At 31.1% G+C, this 6,680-nt stretch overlaps 1 protein-coding gene across 9 annotated transcripts in view; it reads left to right on the forward strand.

Annotated features, from left to right (window-relative positions):
• LOC124498515 (uncharacterized) overlaps positions 1 to 6,680 on the forward strand; it is a 64,080-nt gene that overhangs the window by 39,911 nt on the left and 17,489 nt on the right. The window lies entirely within an intron of this gene.

Consider the following 6,680-nt stretch of genomic DNA (forward strand, 5'->3'; position numbering starts at 1 on the left):
TTATCTCAGTTTTTTGCTTCATATCACCAACCCTCAATGATTCATTTTTTCTCTCTATATGAATGTTGTTGTCGATCCTGTAATCTTTTCGGTTCTTATGAAATGTTAGTTAGAAATATGCAATTAGTTCAAGATTTGTGAATCCTTTTTTATTTTCGTAATCTTTTCCCATCACTAATATGTTCGTGTTTTACTTTGGCAGTCTGATCCAGTGAACAAACAAATGATAGTTGAATGAAAGAATAGCAGCAGCAGCAGCAACAACAACAACAAAATTATAGCCGAATTTAATTTTCATTTAAATTTAAAATTGCCAAATTTGCCGAATATCGTATATGAGCAACAGCGACGACAGCATTTCGGATTTTTTTTAATATCATGGCTGCTTGCATTTCATTGCATTGCTCTGGTCTCTGGTATTTTATTTGATGTCAGTCAGTCTGAAATTGTATTGTGTCAGAGAATCGAGAAAATAATTACAGTTTTGCTCTTTTTTTGATCTTTCCAAAAATTTCAGCCCCGGCTCATTTTTCCAGTCTGTGTGTGTGTGTGGCAAACTCTCTTGCGTGCATACATACGATAAATACGGCAAATATTCAATCAAGAAGACAGTGAAAAAAAATTTTCATTTTCTCCTCACCAGCTAGTGGATGCTGCCTGCCGTACAAGAATCTAATGTTTATTCATTGGATCGTTTTTATCTCTTATACAACTACAAACTGTGAAGGCGGTTACGGACAAACGAATTTGTTTTTTTTCTCTTTCTTTTCTTTTTTCTTCTTCTTCACATCATCATGTCTTGATGAGATGTAAATCACAACCGTACCATACACAGAATCGTATACAAACAAACATTCATTCATTTTGCAGTTATTTTATGCAAACACTTTTTTACGGCATGTGGAAAGAGGAGAAAAGTAATTTTTCTTAATTTAAAAATGTTGTATTGCCATTTTTTGTTGAAACAAAATTTCTGTTTTTTTTTCTCTCTCTCTCACTCTCTGAAACATTTCAAACTTTGTAGCCATAGTCGTTTTTCTTGATTCTCATTGTATCTGTTTCTGGATTTGAACGAAATTCAAAAGTTTCTTGGCGCCATTCGGTGTGAGTCTGTCATCGTTGTTGTTGTTGCTTGGCACAATGTCACACACCACCGGCCGATCCAGAGTGAATGATCACCACCACCGTCACATCAACGCCAATTACCCAACTACTAAAAAATAAAAGCAAAATGAGCATGAGAAAATCAGACTCAGACATATAAATCATAATGACAATTATTTCAACAAAAAAAAAATACCGAATTCAGTTTCATTGTTGCTAATGATAATGCTTTCCACAGATATCGAATTTTCTCTCTTTCTTTTTTATAAGGTTGAAAAAATAGGAAATGTTCTCATGTTCGACCATAGAAATGTGAATGATATTCGAAATTCTGCCACTTTTTAATAATGGTGTAATGCTACTTTTCACTTTTTGTGTTTATCTGTGTGCATAGTACCGGAGTTCTGGATCTGACATCCGATACACACACACACATAGAAATGAACAACTACAAGAGGCAGATCATACACAGTTATGCCAAAGATCGATTCGTTACAAAAATAAAAATTGAAAATTTCGATTTTCAAAATAAACCCACTATTGAACCAATGATGCGAAGCCGTGTGTATTCGATAGTATCGAAAGAGGAAGCCACAGGAAAATGTTTGTAAAAATAAAGCAAATGCTGTGAAGATGATGGTGATTAGGTCAATTGATTTTGAAACATTCAAATGTTTTTTGTGCAAAGTTAGATAGAAAAAGAGAGAGAGAGAGAGAGAAATTTTCATTCGATATACAAACTAATATCGTTTTCGTTACGGTTTGAGCTGAATTTTTTCGTTCACCATATCAGCAACAGTGAAAAACAAAATTGTTTACCATTTGTTTTTGGTGAGAATAACGAAAAAGAAATTCTTTTCATATAGTTTTCCATCTCTTTATATATGGTTTTTTATTCCCATCAGGTTTATCCGTAATAATAATAATTTTCTGCACCGTTTCTCTCTCTCTCTCTCCCTCCCATTTCATTCCATATTTATTTCATAATTTTTTTCTTTTCAAAATTGAGATTTTTAAAAAGAAAACTCTGGAGAATTTCTCATTTTATTTTGCAAGTTTCGCTCTGATTCTATTTTCAAGTTTTCGTTTTCATTTTCATTTTCCTTCTTTCTAAACATGATAAAGAATGACTAAACAAGAAAAAAAATTGGTCGAATCGTTTATCGACTGGACAACAGAGATTGGTTTTTTCAGTGATGATGAAAACATTGTTTTTGGCTAAACTTTTTTGTTGTTCTTTCGGATGCATAAACAGAGATGTTTGATGATGATAAAAATGCGCTAGTGTGTTGTGAATAGATTCTTTTTGCTTTTAGGACATGACCAGATGATACAACAATTTCATCGATAGGATACTTGAAAGATACCAGAAATATTTCATTCATAGAAACTGATGTTTCAGTCTCTAGGGTTTGTGTTAGAGTTTTTTCACTGATCATCAATTGTATTGAGAAATTAATTTTTTATGCAAATAATTTTTCTGTACAAAAAAAGTAAAATCTGCAACTATATCACTGCCACGACCGATGAATAATTCTATCAATCAAAAAATGATTTTTTTCATTGGTGATGATGTTGATATCAATTTTCGAAAAAATTGAACGATTGATGAATTAAAATGAATCAAAAATCGAACATACACTAAACAATGGACCGTAATTGATATATCGGGTTTAGAGGTTATATAAATTGGGTTGTTTTCACAACTCTTCGTACAAGCCCAGAGAAAAAATTGAAATAGACTAAACGAAAATGACTTGTCTTTGCTTTGTTTGTTGTAAATTAGCTCATTTTCGTTGATTGTCATTGACACACAGATACAATACATAGACATTGTGCAGTATAACATAACATGGAGAGAATAAATGTCATAATCATTAGTGGATCTAAAATGGTCCAGACACAAACACACACACACACACAAATACACACACAAAACATTGAATCTAATCATCATGAGAATTTGCATTACTATTACTATTACTATTACAATTTCTATGATACAAAGCTATTTCTATTCATTTAATATGAATGAATAAAAATAGAAATGAAATGAAATCGAATTGGAATTGAACTCAATGATGACAATAGAATGAAAAACAACAACATCCCATAAGAATAAACTCAAAATTCCATTTGAATCGAAAATTGTCTTTTCCTCTTTCTAACTTTTGCTGTTGTTGCTAAATGACGAAACACAACAAGCGGCAGATGATAATTTCTGATTGTCAAATGGCCCTTTGTTTTTTTCTGATACAAAATAATACCGTCCCAATTTGACAAGTAAGTAGAAAAAATGATAATAATTTTTTCAAATTTTGAAATAATGTAACATTCATCACAATAAAAAAAGAGAGAAAATATTTGAAAATATGAAAATAAAAAACTTCATTATGAATTCATCGCATAACTTTTTGCTTGTTTTCATTCGTTTATATATATCATGATTCTCGTTAACCATTTCTCGATATCGATGAAATTGAGAGAAAAAAATAAAATTTCAAATTCAAAAATGTTTACCATTTTGCAACACACACACATAAATTGAATGGTTTTTTATTTGAATTTCAAGAAGAATGATCGAAAGAGAGAGAGAAAAAAAAAATTCAATTTTCTTGAAGAAAATGGCAATCCTTGAAAAATGGTAGAAATTATGGCCATTTTCAAACGAAATTGATCAAAACTTTCAATTGATGATGGTGACTAGTGAACGGGAGAGAGAAAAAAATTTAATCTTGAGAATTCTGAAAATTAATTTTTGTTTCTTTCGTATCGAAATCTGTGCTTATCGTTGGTTATATGATTCTCCAAACATTATCGGTGTGTGTGCGTGCATTGATATTGATTTTTTTTGTATCTGTATCTGTGGTTTTTATTAGGATATTTTTATATTGATATTTACCAACATTGAAAATCAAAGTTAGGTAGCGGGTGTGTTTGTTTGTTTGATAATTCATTTCGAAAATTCCTTCAATAGATCGATAGTGGTAATAAGGATGATGACGCCGAAATCGGCTAAAATAAACACAGATCCATGGACAAACAAACATTTGCTTTATTATTTACTTCATTCAAAAAACGATGACGATGACGATGACGATGACGATGACGATGACGATGATGATGATGATGATGGAAATTTATTATTCATTTTGATGAATTTCACGCCCTATCTAGTTATCGACCTATCCAGCATGGATCAAATAAATTGAGTATAATATCACTTCAAGGAATGAACAGTTTGGTTGACAATTTTTTTTCTTTCTCTGGTGCTGAAATATTCCGGTTTTTTTTACTTTGGCTAAATTCAAAGATTGAATCTGATCTGATATATTATAAACACAGTTTGGGGATAATTGCTTGTGAATGAAATATAAACAAACATCCATTCGATTCATTTTTTTCGTTTTTTTCATATAAAAATTATTCTTCGTTTTTTGTCTGCCTGTAAGTTGATGACTACATCACCATCCTCATCGATGAGTGTTTGGATTCTGAATTTATCATTTTTCACTATCCACAAATCACAATACATGAAACTTTTTTCCGCATCTCTTTCATTGAATTTAACCGTTTTTTCTCTCTCGTTTCGATATTTGCAATGTGATGATTCGCATGGTTGAATCACTAATGTAGGTGATTTGTGATTCACTCACTCACTCAGACACACAGAAAGACACAGAAACACTTTCATTGAATCAAAAACTTTTTTTTACCACTTGCCGAAAACTTCTCGATGATGATGATGACGAATATACAATTGGAACAAATTTTATTGGCGCTTCATCTAAAGAGAAAAAACCATTTCTTATGTGATGGAGCCAACGATGAAAAAAAAAATTCCGTGACATCCATACAATATAGCGTTTAAAAGTCAGGACAAAACACAAAGAAAAAGAATTTTTCAGCAATCGAATCAATTATATATTGTTTTCAAGTATTAGAACAATTTCATCATCATCCTCAATGAAATTGTTCAATTCCATATTCTATGAGATTCTAATAGATGGGCGAATTTACCATCATATATCTGTCATCGTTTTTGTGGAATACTGTTCAATATATGCAAAATTTTTCATCCAATTGAAATTGAAATTGAAATTGAATTTGAATTCAAATTCGTTCACCTTTTTCTCCTTGTTTCTCGTTCATCACCATATATAATAATAATAATTCTGTTTGATTCTATGATCTGATTGTGAATTCTCCATAGATATATTATATTCATTCAAAAAGTGCTATGTACTGCAGCAGCAACAACAACAACAAAAAAAGATGTTGATTCGTCTGAAGTGAGTGAGTCACCCATATCTATCCACCAACCATCGAAAAAAGTCACAAGAGTAACTGGAAAAAATGGAACAAACTTTTTGGTCTTTTGATTCCTCCGTCAAAATATATGCCCACGACGAAATGATAAATGATTAGATCTTACCCACACACACACACACACACATACATTGAGTCGTGCATCACATAATCATCATCTTGGATCTTTTTTTTCGATTTTTTTTCATCACTACAAGGAAGATGAGTAGGAATGAGTTAGTCTATTGCAAAAAACACAAAGAAATGCGATATTCGAAAAAAGCCTGTTAATACAGTATAATTGACATTCATTCCATGTGGCTCTATCATCATTCAATGAATCTTCAAAGAATTTCAATGTAAGATAGTCTCAGAAAATTATTCTCACATCATTTCAAGTCATTGTTGTTGATTTGATTGCCACAGAATTCCATTTTTTCTTTATTACTTAGTAGTAGTGGTAGGGCTACCATATTTTTCCAAACAAAAGTCTGGACAATCCATTGATCAGTGTTTCTCAACCATAGACAGTCAATACAAGATGATTATTAAATCCGGACGCATGGCAACCCTAAATAGTGGTAATCTATTTTGGGGTCAAACTTTTACAATGATAATCATTATTATGGAACTAACACGATGATGATTACCAATCTTAACGACAACGACAAAAATTTTCAACAAACATGAGAATACAATAACAATCGTAGAGAACTATTAAACTTTTCGGTTGCTTCATTTTCTAATACAAAGTTTGTTGCTTTGCCATCAACATAATGATCACTTATGGAACTTTCAATCCAATCGTTCATGAATGTCAATCTCAATATTAAAAACGAGAAAACAAATCTAAAATTCATGATTCAATCCATTGAATACTATTTTTTATTTAGTGTTTCCAGTCATTTTGATTATGATGATGATCATTTCGGAAACATTTCGAATTGATTCTGATTCGGAAATCTTTTCCAATTTTTTATTCTCTTGATTCAAAATATATAAATGAGAAAAAAAATTCATCTTTTCCGTTCCATGTTCGTTTTCGCATTTCCGTTTTTCTTTTCTTCGTTATTATTATGGTGCTTAATGTTTTTTTTTGTGGAGTCTCATCACTAATGTTTTGAATGATGATCATCATCACCATTCTCATTATTATGATCGGACTTTTTTTTTCTTTTTCTCTCTTAAATTAATGAGATTGACTTTAATCAATGTTGATAGTGGTGATCAATGACCACTCATTCAAACTGATGATATATAATATACTA

Source organism: Dermatophagoides farinae, chromosome 3, assembly GCF_024713945.1.
Source record: "Dermatophagoides farinae isolate YC_2012a chromosome 3, ASM2471394v1, whole genome shotgun sequence".
Classification (NCBI taxonomy): Eukaryota; Metazoa; Arthropoda; class Arachnida; order Sarcoptiformes; family Pyroglyphidae; genus Dermatophagoides; species Dermatophagoides farinae.